Source organism: Piliocolobus tephrosceles, chromosome X (assembly GCF_002776525.5).
Source record: "Piliocolobus tephrosceles isolate RC106 chromosome X, ASM277652v3, whole genome shotgun sequence".
Lineage (NCBI taxonomy): Eukaryota > Metazoa > Chordata > Mammalia > Primates > Cercopithecidae > Piliocolobus > Piliocolobus tephrosceles.
The window spans coordinates 89,314,745-89,326,842 of record NC_045455.1 but is presented as its reverse complement, the minus strand read 5'-3'; positions in this window follow the sequence as shown (position 1 = coordinate 89,326,842).

Below are 12,098 nucleotides of genomic sequence, written 5' to 3'. Positions count from 1 at the left end.
GTGACTCCCAGCATGAGTCTCATGAGCTCTGAGGCTACAGCCAGACTCAGGACAGGCAGCACTTTTCGAAGGCCCGGGCCCTCAGACCTCACCAGCACTTCAGAAGGAGCAGAGAGAACGTGGACCAGCTGCCCAAGGCAAGGCAGACAGTTGGGGACCTGGGTCCTGCATAGGCCTGCTAAGGACCCTTCACCACAGTGACCTCTGCCTGAGGAGGCTCCAGGAACCCCACTGCTGGCTTCTAAAGTATCGGCATCTTATTTGCAGTGACCTTCCGAGTGTGCCGCCTGCCTGGGTTAATAACCTTAAGAGCCTTCCTTTTCTGCACTATTTAAAAATATTTTATTCGTTTACATAGAAAGTTGCTTATTTTACTTAGCTTTCTAATTATGTGAGACCTGCGGCCTCTAGTTTACAACTTGATCCATTTTTAACCACCTTAATCTCCTTCCTGTCGTTGTCTAGAATTTTCCCCTTAACTGTCTTCCATCTTTAAAATGTTCCTCGTTCCTTCTGGTGTGACTTATAAATCGTTTTTGTTTCCTGAAGCTGACACCCTTCTATCATCCACATCTTAATTTTTACTTCCCTGAATACATTTATTCATAAAAACAAATTACTACCCTTTAACATCTTCTTACATTTTGTTCGTCTTAATCTCTTTACTTGTTGTTGTTCCTTTTAGTTTCTTCGTTGGGTTAATATCTGCTTTCTCTTTTAGCTCTGGCTTGTAAGAGACAGGCAAGATGTGTGTGTCCCGGGCGAGAGGATGGGGAGGGAGTGCAGGCCGGGAGTGAGGGCCAGGGCCAGGGATCTCTAGCTGCAGCCAACTGTGCTCTGGCTCCGCTTTACACAGTTTCCATCCTCTTAGCCACAATCTCAATCTATGAGGACCGAGGTGCTGGTGCTCCTCCCCAAGGCAATGACTATTAACCCGGGCAGGTGGTACACTTGAATGCATTCATTTAACAGATACCTGGTGCCGCTGTGGGAACCAGACGCCTCCCTCCCTGGCTTGCTCTGGTGGTGGCCCGACAAAAGCAAGCCTCCAGAGGTGATGGGAACCAGAAAGGACATTTAATAAAATTTAATAAAACATGAGGCGCAGGCCAAAGAGAGAGGAAGTGAGTTGCAGGAGATTAGTGGACTTAGCAGAGAAGGTGGCAGAGCCCTGATTCTGATTTCTTTCCCTCTAAAGACAGGCGGAGTCCCTTCTGCAGCAGCTGATGATGGCGGGGGACAGAGAGCCAGGGAAGGTCTGAGGCAGGAGGCCTCAAGGACTTTGCAAGGAGCTTTGCGCTTTGTGCTTCTGTGATGAACACTCATAACTATTTATTTCCCTTTGCTCTTCTGTTGTTTGTCTGTTTGGTTCCATGAGACTTCTGGAAATAAAAATTGTTGGAAAATTCCATTGAGAAAGAATTACCAGAATGGTGTTGATGTGCCACTTGTATACTAACCACTTCCCCTTGTCAGGCACGAAAACATGACAATCTCGTACAAACAAACACAAGAAAGGGTCTAGGCCACCTGGAGTGATCGGACGGTGGGCAGGCCGTGGACGGCCCCTGCTTCCTTAGGACGAGGGGTGGGCCACGTTCTGCCCTCTCCTCTCATGGGAGGTCAGCGCAGCGATCCTGCAAGAACGGGAAGGGACACGAGACCGCACGAAGTTGGAGCGGCCAGGCTCTCTCTCTCTGTGAGCACGTGCTGTAGGTTGGTTAGTGTGAGAAGTAAGCCCCGAGAGCGTCGTAACTATTCAGCAAGCTTCGCAGACCAGTGAGCATCCCTGGCCATCCCAGGAGTCTCCCTCCGCCTGCAGGAGCCCTGGAGCCTTAGCTGGGCACGGATGTATTCCTGGAAGTTCACCTTCAGATCCTTGGTTAGGGCTACTAAGTCAAGCAAGGGTCTGTCTACATGAGGGTCCCAGAGGGCAAACAAGGCAAGATGTCCTCCAAGTGGACAAGGCCTGCCACAACCCGGGAAGCCAGCCAGCTGCAGGAATCTAGCTCGATCCCCTTCTTCGGCAAAAATGTCAGACAAGGCTGGCCAGGCCAGCGGGCGACTCCAGGCTTGGGCTGGGAGGGAACAGGCTTGTCAGAGGGGGAAGGTCAGAAGGCAAGCAGGGAGCAGTGATGACAGGCCCCTGTGAAGCGCGCAGGCAGGCCCGGCCCCTTGCAGGGCCCAGGACAGAACTGATGAGGGGGACGCTCCACCCGGACCTCCGGGCAGTGCCTCTGGTTTGACTTTAGGAAGAGGCCCAGGGCTAAGTCTTCCGTGAGGTCTCCAGGGAAGAAGACCATATAGAGGATGCAGAGGCAGGGCCCCGAGACCTTTTCTGAAGGGGCCCTGCCTCCTCTCCCTCCTTGCAAGGCCACCAGACGGTCCTCATGGGGTGGGGTCTTCTGCAGAGGATGGGGGAGAAGTCAGGTGGGGCTCTCCCTCTTGCTTCAGCATTCACACCAATACTGGAGCCCGTGGCTGGCCCCTCTGGAATGCTCAGAGCCTTGGAGAAAGGGGCCCTGTGGCATCTTCCCATCCTAAGTCTCACCTCTTCTTGCAAGGGTGTCACACTTCCGGTGGCTTCCCAATTGCCTTTTCTCAGTTGGTCCCATTACATGCACATTTAGCTTAAGCAGATTCAACTGTAGGTGCTCAGAGAAAACTTTAAATGAAAAACAATGTAAATAAAGTGTGTGGTTCTGCCAGCCCTTCCCCGCAATAAGCATATGCCCCAGAGAGCGGATCTGCCAACGTTTGCATCCAGTTCTGAGTCTCTCCGAGGTGCGAGCATCTCGCACACCAGTGTTTAGAGTGACAATACATCTTTTTTCATACAACATGACCTCGAAATGCAAGCCAAGCCGATTGCTTCCTCTGGTGCTCAGCCACAGAGACGGCCATCTGTCCCAATGCTGCAGGAAAACTGGCTGTGTTGTGTTTACGAGAGGCTGTATTTCAGACGCCAGACTCCCATCTCCCTGGAGAATTCTTTTCTCCCAAGGTAATTTTGGTTAGACTTGATTTTCTCCTTAATGTTGACTTGAGAATCTACCTAACTGCTGTCTGAAATGCTACTCCACTCTGGCTCTCTTCCTACTAAGCTGTGAGCTCCTTGAAAGGTGGGCCATGTCTGCTTCATGTTTCCAATCCCAGCACATGCCTGGCACACAGTAGACATAGCACGATGGAGGAATGAAGAGGCCAGAGCCTCCCCGAGGATGGGTTCCTGGCCATTCTCACTCATTTCCCTAGGATGGGTGGATTGAGATCTCCGAGGATGATTTGATTCCACTTCAGATTGGGATGAAGATGATGCAGCTCCTACCTATCTCTGCTGTTTTCACCCACGATACCTTCTCATCTTTCTTTGGAGGGTCTCTGACAATTTTCTTTTGGTGGCAAATGCTGAACAGCTGACACACACAGGGACTGCTCCATGCTGTCAACTCCAGCTTTTCGTGAGAACCGCCCTGGCACATAGTAGGTGAGTGCTCAATAAACACACATTGAATGTTGAGTGAACAAATGAAGAGAGGAACACCCAGTCTACCAGGTAACTACTCCTGAAGCTCCTCCCCCTTGGTTTTCAGGCTCCTGCTAATACACAGCCCACTCTTCCCAGGAACCAGCCTTTAGTAGAGTTTCCTAAGCACAGTATGTGAATGTCACTTCTGAATTTATTCCTTCCTGCCCTAATTTAGGTTCCTCCCATCAGGGCGAATGGTAACCCTTAGATGGCTACAATGATGACACTGTGTTTGCCTCTATTCTATACATCCCATGGTGGAAATAATTATCTCTGTAGATCTGAATGCCATGACCACCATGGCCTCTCCTCCAATTGATCTGGACCGGAGGACTTTTTGTCCAAAGCTCTGTCTCCTGGAGATTGTTATGTTAATTTCAATAGAAACCTCTTCACCGGCATCAGGTTCAATTTCATGTGACTCAGGTGGCCACCCTACAGTTCCCTAAACTTGGATGCCATTGGAATCACATGGGGAGATTTTTAAAAAATACTCGTTCCTGAGACCTGACCCAAGAGATCCTGCTTCAGTTGGTCTGTGGTGGAGCCCAGGCTTTGGTGTATTGTAAGAGCACTCAGGAAATTCTAACAGGTGTCCAGATTCAAGAACCATTTCACCTAATCACTTCTCTCTGCCACTCTCTGGAAGATTGGATCCACCTTTCTTCCCTCCCTTCCCTTTCCAAATGCTTACTCCCCAAGAGAGCATTGCCCCACCCTCCCAGCACCACGTGGACACAGCAGCACTTGTACCCAAGCGCTCTGTCCTGGATCCCGCCTCCGTGCCAGCTTAAGCCTAAGTGGGGTTTCTCTCCCACTCTTGATCATTGTCTCTTGCCTGCACCATTCATTTCTCCTTCTGTGTTGAATCCCTCTCCAACAGGGCAGTAGGACCTCCTGTTTAAAACACTGTGTCCTGCCAGGTGTGGTGGCTCACACCTGTAATCCCGGCATTTTGGGAGGCCAAGGCAGGTGGATCACCTGAGGCCGGAAATTTGAGACCAGCCTGGCCAACACAGCGAAAACCTGTCTATACTAAAAATACAAAAATTAGCTAGCTGGGTGTGGTGGCACATGCCTGTAGTCCCAGCTACTAGGAAGGCTGAGGCAGGAGAATCCCTTGAACCCAGGAGGTGGAGGTTGGAGCAAGCCGAGATCGCATCATTGTACTCCAGCCTGGGTGACAGAACGAGACTCTGTCTCAAACAAAAACAACCCACTATGTCCTCGTCCCCACCTCCCTCCAGCCACGACCCCCCTCTCTGCTCCCTTCCATGCCAGTCTCCTCTCTTCCAGGGAGCTGGCTGCACTCTCGCTCTCCCTATCCTTGTCTGCCTTTCCCTTCATCACCTTTTCATCTCAATATTCCATTGAATTGCTCTTGTCAAGGTCACCAGTGACCTCTATCTAGCCACATCCAATGCTCACTTCTCACCTGCATCTCATAGACCACTGGTGTTATTTATTCTCTTGGCTTTTAGGTTCCACACTCTCATCTCTCATTTTCCTCACTGGACACTGGTCTTAGGCTCTTTTGCTGAATCCTCCTTCTCTTCTTAACCTCTAAACATTTGAAAGCCCTAGGCTCAGTCTTGGCTCTGTTCTCTGTTCTCCTCTACCTGCACATGCATTAGAAGTGCTCCTGCCGGCCGGGTGCGGTGGCTCAAGCCTGTAATCCCAGCACTTTGGGAGGCCGAGACGGGCGGATCACGAGGTCAGGAGATCGAGACCATCCTGGCTGACACGGTGAAACCCCGTCTCTACTAAAAAATGCAAAAAAACTAGCCGGGCGAGGTGGCAGGTGCCTGTAGTCCCAGCTACTCAGGAGGCTGAGGCAGGAGAATGGCATAAACCCGGGAGGCGGAGCTTGCAGTGAGCCGAGATCGCGCCACTGCACTCCAGCCTGGGCGACAGAGTGAGACTCCGTCTCAAAAAATAAAAATAAAAATAAAAATAAAAAAGAAGGGCTCCTGCCCAGCCCCAGAGGTTCAATACCATCTAGAGCTGAGCTATGCAATATGACAGCTGCCAGTCACATGTGGCTATTGAGCACTTGAAATGAAGCTGGTCCAACTGAGATGTGCTGTCACTGTGAAAACACACCCAACGGTGGCAACTTAATACGGGAAAATAATGTCAAATCGTAATGTTTTTGTATTAATTACATGCTGAAGTGAGAACATTTTAGGCTAAGTAGAATATGTTAAAATTAATGTCTTTTGATTCTTTCTACTTTTTTTAAACAGGGCTGCTGGAAAATTTTTAATTATCTCTCATCTATACGGTGATGACTCCTAAATTTTCTAACTCTAGCCTCTTGTCTCTGGGTTTTAGAATGTTGGACTAATCAGGGTTCTCTGGAGAAGCAGAACTAATTGTGTGTGTGCATGTACGTGTGTGTGCGCGTCCGTGTGTGTGTGTGTGTGTGTGTGTGTGTAGAGGTTTGTTCTAAGGAATCAGTTCCTGTGATTATAGGGGTTGACACATGTGGAATTTGAAGGGCAGGCCGGCAGCCTGCAGACTCAGGAAAGAGGTGATGTTGCTGGAGTTTGGAGGGAGACTGCTGGCAGAATTCCTTCTTCCTTGGGAGACCTCAGTCATTTTCTCTTAAGGCCTTCAATTGATCTGATTGGATAAGGCCCATTTGCTTTACAGAGGATCATCTGATTTACTCGAAATCTATTGACTTAAATGTTAATCTCATCTTTAAACAATTACCTTCACAGCCACATCCAGATTGGTGTTTGACCAAATATCTGAGCACCATGACCCAGCCAGGTTGACATGGAAACATTCACACAGATCCACTGCAAACTTCACATGTTCCAAACAGAACTCTCTTGCTGTTGCCCCCACAACGGCTCCTCCCCACCTTGGTGCATGATACCCTCATTCACCGAGTCGCTCAGTCCAAGCCCTGGGATCCCCCTGACCACTTTCTTCCCTCATCTCTCATATCCTGTCTGTGTTAGGGTTCTCTAGAGGCTCAGGACTAATAGGATAGATGTAGATGTGAAGGGGGTTTATTAAGGAGAATTGACTCACAGGATCACAAGGTGAGTTCCCAGAATAGGCCGTCTGCAAGCTGAGGAGCAAGGAAGCCAGTCTGAGTCCCAAAACCTAAAAAGTAGAGAAGCTGACAGTGCAGCTTTCAGTCTATGGCCGAAGGCCCGAGAGTCCCTGGCAAACCACTGGTGTAGGTGCAAGAGTCCAAAAGCCGAAGAACTTGGAGTGTGATGCTCGAGGGCAGGAAGCACCCAGCAGGGAGAAGGATGAAGTCGGGAAGACTCAGCCAGTCTAGTCCTTCCACACTCTTCTGCCTGCTTTTATTCTGGCTGCACTGGCAGCTGATTAGATGGTGCCCATGCAGATTGAGAGTGGGTCTGCTTCTCCCAGCCCACTGACTCAAACGTTAATCTCCTTTGGCAACACCTCACAGACACACCCAGGATCAATACTTTGCATCCTTCAATCCAGTGAAGTTGACACTCAGTGCTAACCATTACTCCATCAGCAGGTTTTGTCTGTGCTACTCTCAGCTCAGATTCTGACTCTGACAATGGCACATGGTCCAAGCTGCCATCCTCTCTCACCTGTCTATGATAGTGCTTTCAACTGCCTCCCCGCCGTTCCCCGCCCCCCACCATTTGTATCTCCACACAGCAGCTGGAATCACCTTTTTAAAACACCAACCTTACCATATAACTCTTTATCTCAAAATCTTAACGGCTTGCTACCACACTCAGAATAAAATCAGAAATCTTGACCAAGGCCCACAACATGCAAAGATGAGCCCTTGCCTTGCCAATTTCTCTGATCTCATGGCCTAACTCACTCGCTCAGATCCAGCCATGCCAGCCGTCTTGAAGTTCCTTGGATATGTCATTCCCACCTCCAGGCCTTTGTGCATGAGGCTCACTTACTTGGAACACTCTTTTTTAAAATTTTTAATTATTACGGGTACATAATAGGGGTCTACACTGATGGGGTACGTGCGATGTTCTGGTACAAGCATACAATGCATAATAACCACAACAGGGCATTTGGGCTGTCCATCACCTCATGCATTTATCATTTCTTTGTGTAAGGACAATCCAGTTCCACTGTTTCTGAGATGAGATCTCACTCTGTCACCCAGGCTGGAGTGCAGTGGTGCGATCTCAAGTCACTGCAACCTCTGCCTCCCGAGCTCAAACCATCCTCCTACCTTAGCCTCCTGAGTAGCTGGGACCACAGACATGCGCCACCATGCCTGGCTAAATTTTGCATTTTTGTAGTGACGGGTTTTCATCATATTGCCCAGGCTGGTCTCAAACTCCTGGACTCAAGTGATCTGCACACGTCGGCCTCCCAAAGTGTTTGTATTATAGGTGTGAGCCACTGTGCTGGGCCTTTTGGTTATTTTTAGATATATAATAAATTATTGTTAACTATAGACACCCTGTTGTGATATAAAATATAGATCTTTTCCATTCTAACTGTATTTTTGCACCCATTAACCATCACTCATATGATGGAACTAAACATGGAAACAATTGAACTCATGGAAACGGAGAGTAGACTCATGGTCACCAGAGGTGGGGAAGGGCAATGGGGAGGTGGGAGCACCTTCTCCCCACCATCTTGTGGTCATTCCCTCCCTTCCCATCCTGCTGCACCTGGCTTGGCGTCTTGGCGCCTTCCATCAGGGACCACCTCCCTTGAGCCTACACATTGCTTCCTGCAGGTCAGCAGGGTGCTGATTTGACTGCGCAAGCACTTCTCCAGGCCAAGCTCTGTCTCTCCAAGGAGACAATGCAGAGGTGACTTTGCTCATTACGTACTGCTGGGACCACTGGTCTCCATCCAGGTCACACTCAAACTCTCCCATCAGTAAAGTGACAGTAACAAGAGCTTCCATCTCATAGGTTTGTCTGAGGATTGCACGATAATCTTTGTAAAGTGCTGGCATGTAGTAAATATTCAACAAATGCCAGCTAAGGTATTGCTGACCTTATTAGCCACACAGTTAAGGAACTGAGCACCATGTAACGAGAGAGTGGCAGCCTCTAATCCAGGTTTGTGACTGTACCAATTTGCCCCTGAATAAGAGGCTAAGGGATAGTTATTTATATTTGCAGGAAGGGTGTGTAATCCAGGTTTTAAGAGAGAATCAAGTCTCACACTGGATACAGAGTTAGCCACGGCTACCGAGACTGGGTTCAATATTTTTTCCCTTTACTCTGTGTTGGCTTTATTGGGTCTTCCTTTTTCCCAACTCAGCATGTTTGGCCCTCTGGTCCCAGCAAGTGACATACTGATTTTAAGGTGAAACTTGTTATCCTGGCAAGTTAAGAGTACACTGGGAGAATGAGCTTCTCACTGAAACTGGCACATAAAATGAGAACTGCAGCCCCAAATCAATGAAAAGATAGAAGGAAGCAACACGCTGCTTTAAGTTAGTTTTGGTCTCTAGACGTAGAGGGATTGTAATTGCAGACTGCTAATGGGATTTGCAAATGTCGTCTCAGAACCGCTATCTGCAATCTTCCAGAAACGTGACATGGGAGGAGTGCCAAAGGACTGGAGATGGAGAATATGATAGGAATTTTCCAAATGTGCACACAATAAGAATATATTCAACATTAGATTGAATTTAACTCAATCGTTCTCTGATGATTCAGAGAACAATTAGAATTACGCATCACTTCAAGGTCATAGCACCAGAGGAAGCTTATTGCATACTGTAAATGGGCAGATGATCACATTAAAGCACAAACTGTTAACGGTTAACAGCTTTCTGGGCAACAGGGCTTGATTTGTTAATAATCTCTGCCAGTTACTGGGCACCCCCTGTGCCAGGAGCAGTAAGTGTTTTCCTTACATTTGCTTCTTTCGTCCTTTCTGTCGCCCTGGGAGGTTGCATTTTGAGGGCATTGAAACTTAGAAGGAATCGCCTCCTTCTCCACAGAGATACAGGTGAAATGATAAGAGGCAGCACAAACATTAACTTAATTTAAAGGCAATTGCTCTTAACCTCTACTCTGTGCTGCCTAGAAACATCCAGACTGCATTCCATGAGCTAGAGGCCAAAGAGAAGCCAGCAAAGGAGACAGAAAATAAGCAATCACAAGAACAGGCAAGTGAGGCTCCTGAGACATTTCTCACGCACTTCACCTCTAGGGCATACTTCCCATGTTTTTTTCCTACAGGATAAACACAGTTTTACATGAAAATGGCATGAGCTACTTTAAGTCAAGGTTCAAAATCACGTCGTGTGAAGCAAATTTGATCTGATGAATGAGAATCTAGGCATGTTCCCTGGTGATGTAGCTATGCTTTCCCGTCCTTACAGCCAATACACATCCTCTGAGACCAGTCTATTATTTATGTTTTGTTCATATAAACAACCCTCCAACTTTCCTATGTTCTGCACTAAATTACTTATTTTTTAGTAGCCATGGGCCCTGGTAGGAAGCTAACAAAACTCTCAAGTTAGATAATTGAGAGAAGCTTAATGAAGGGACTATGCACAAAGATCCATGCAGGGTTGAGGAAAACCAACAGGGTGAGGATGAAGATGCCACAGCTCCGCAGCTCACCCACCCTAGAAGGACCAGGAGCAGGGCAGCTGGAGACAAGACTGTCTGCCCTGAGCCAGGACCTGTGGGACGACCAGCAGGGAGTGAGCTGGGGAATCTGTATTCCAGACTCACTTCCTTCCCACCTGTAAATGCTGGCAGGGCCTGTCCACATAAGTCACAGAACAAGAGAGCCTGATTGTTCCCAGGACACAGAGCAAAGTGGAGGAAGCTGCAAGATGGATCTGGGGGAGTGAAGAGAAGATACCCTAGCACAATCCCCTACTCTTCCCCAAAAATGAAATTCAAACAATGAAAACAAAAGTGAACAGAAAAAGCAAAGCAATAAAATAAATGAAATTATATATGTATATGTATATGTGTATATATATATATACACACACGTTTTTTAAAAAATCAAAACAAAAAAACATCCATCAAGAGGTCACAAACTGAAGGCCAGGCACAGTGGCTCACGCCTGTAATCCCAGCACTTTGGGGGCCGAGGTGGGCAAATCACCTGAGGTCAGGAGTTCGAGACCAGCCTGACCAACATGGTGAAACCTCATCTCTACTAAAAATACAAACATTAGCTGGGTGTGGTGGCAGGCGCCCTGTAATTCCAGGTACTTGACAGGCTGAGGCACGAGAATCGCTAGAACCCGGGAGGCAGAGGTTGCAGTGTGCGCAGATTGTGCCCCAGCCACAGAGTGGCTCTGTCTCAAAATAAAGAGTCACAAACTGGCCCTTGAGCAGAAAATAGCCCCAAGACAATTTGATTTGACCTGGTACTTGTCTTACAGACATTTGAACGTTTGAATTTATTGTCAATGTATAAACTTGGGAGGTTTTACATAGAAATCTGGATTCCTGTGTTTCTTGAACAATCCAAAGATTCTACAATGGCCCCATAGTGGGAGCTGAGGGCCTGCTGCCCCCTGGAGGGAAGACAGAGACGTGCAGCCTCCAGGTCTCGTGGCGCCCGCCCCTGCCCTCCCAGCCCCACTTGACTGATGTCTGCAAACTACAGGACCTGGGTAGGCAACTTAGACTTTCACCAATCCAGAGAGGCCCATGCAACTGAGTAGAAACAGTAATTCTAAGCTCTCTGACCACCAAAGCAAAGAGGGAAAAGGATAGGGTTCTCTGTATTATAAAAATAAGTATACCAATTCATCAGAAGAGGAAAGTTTTGATAGTTTCAGTTTCTGAAAAATACCCATAGCAGAAAGGCACATCAACTTCTTTTTCTCCTACAACTTCCGATGCTCACGAGAAGCTCAGCCCAAGGCGGAAAGGAAATGGCTGTAGCAACGACGACTGCAGAGTTCCTGCTATGAGCTGCTGCTCAAAACCCCTCCGTGGCTCCCCATTGCCCCTGGAGCAATGATTCTCAACAGGGGGCAACTTCATCACCCAGAGGACACTGGGCAATGACTGGAGACATTTTCGATTGTCATGACTGGGAGGTGACACTGGCATGTTGTAAGTCTAGCCAGAAATGCTGCAGAACATCGCACAATGTCCAGGACAGCCTCCTGCCCTGCCTCACAACAAACCGTGATCAAGCCCCAGATGTAAGTAGTGCCAAAGCCAAGAAACCCTGTTCTAGAATCAAGTCCAGACTCTCATCCAACTTCCAAGATCTCCGTTGCCTGGCTCCTGCCCCTATCAACCATCTACTCCTTCAAGCAACCCCGCTCCCCAACTCACACTTGATCAGTGGTTGCCTTTTGTGCTGTGTCCTATGTTTGGCCCTTTGAGTATGCTGTTTCTTCTGCCTGAGACACAAACTCGTTCTCATCCCTCAGGGATCACCCATATCCCTTAGATATCACTCCACTTCCTTAAGGGAGCCTGTCTCCGAAAACCCGAGGACACCCTGCAGGATGGTAATGACCACACTTGAGTGTCATCTCTGGACTAAGTCTGCGAGGGCAGGGAGTGGGGCTGCCTTGACTACTGAATCCCCAGTACCTGCATAGAACAAGCCATATACCCTCTAATCT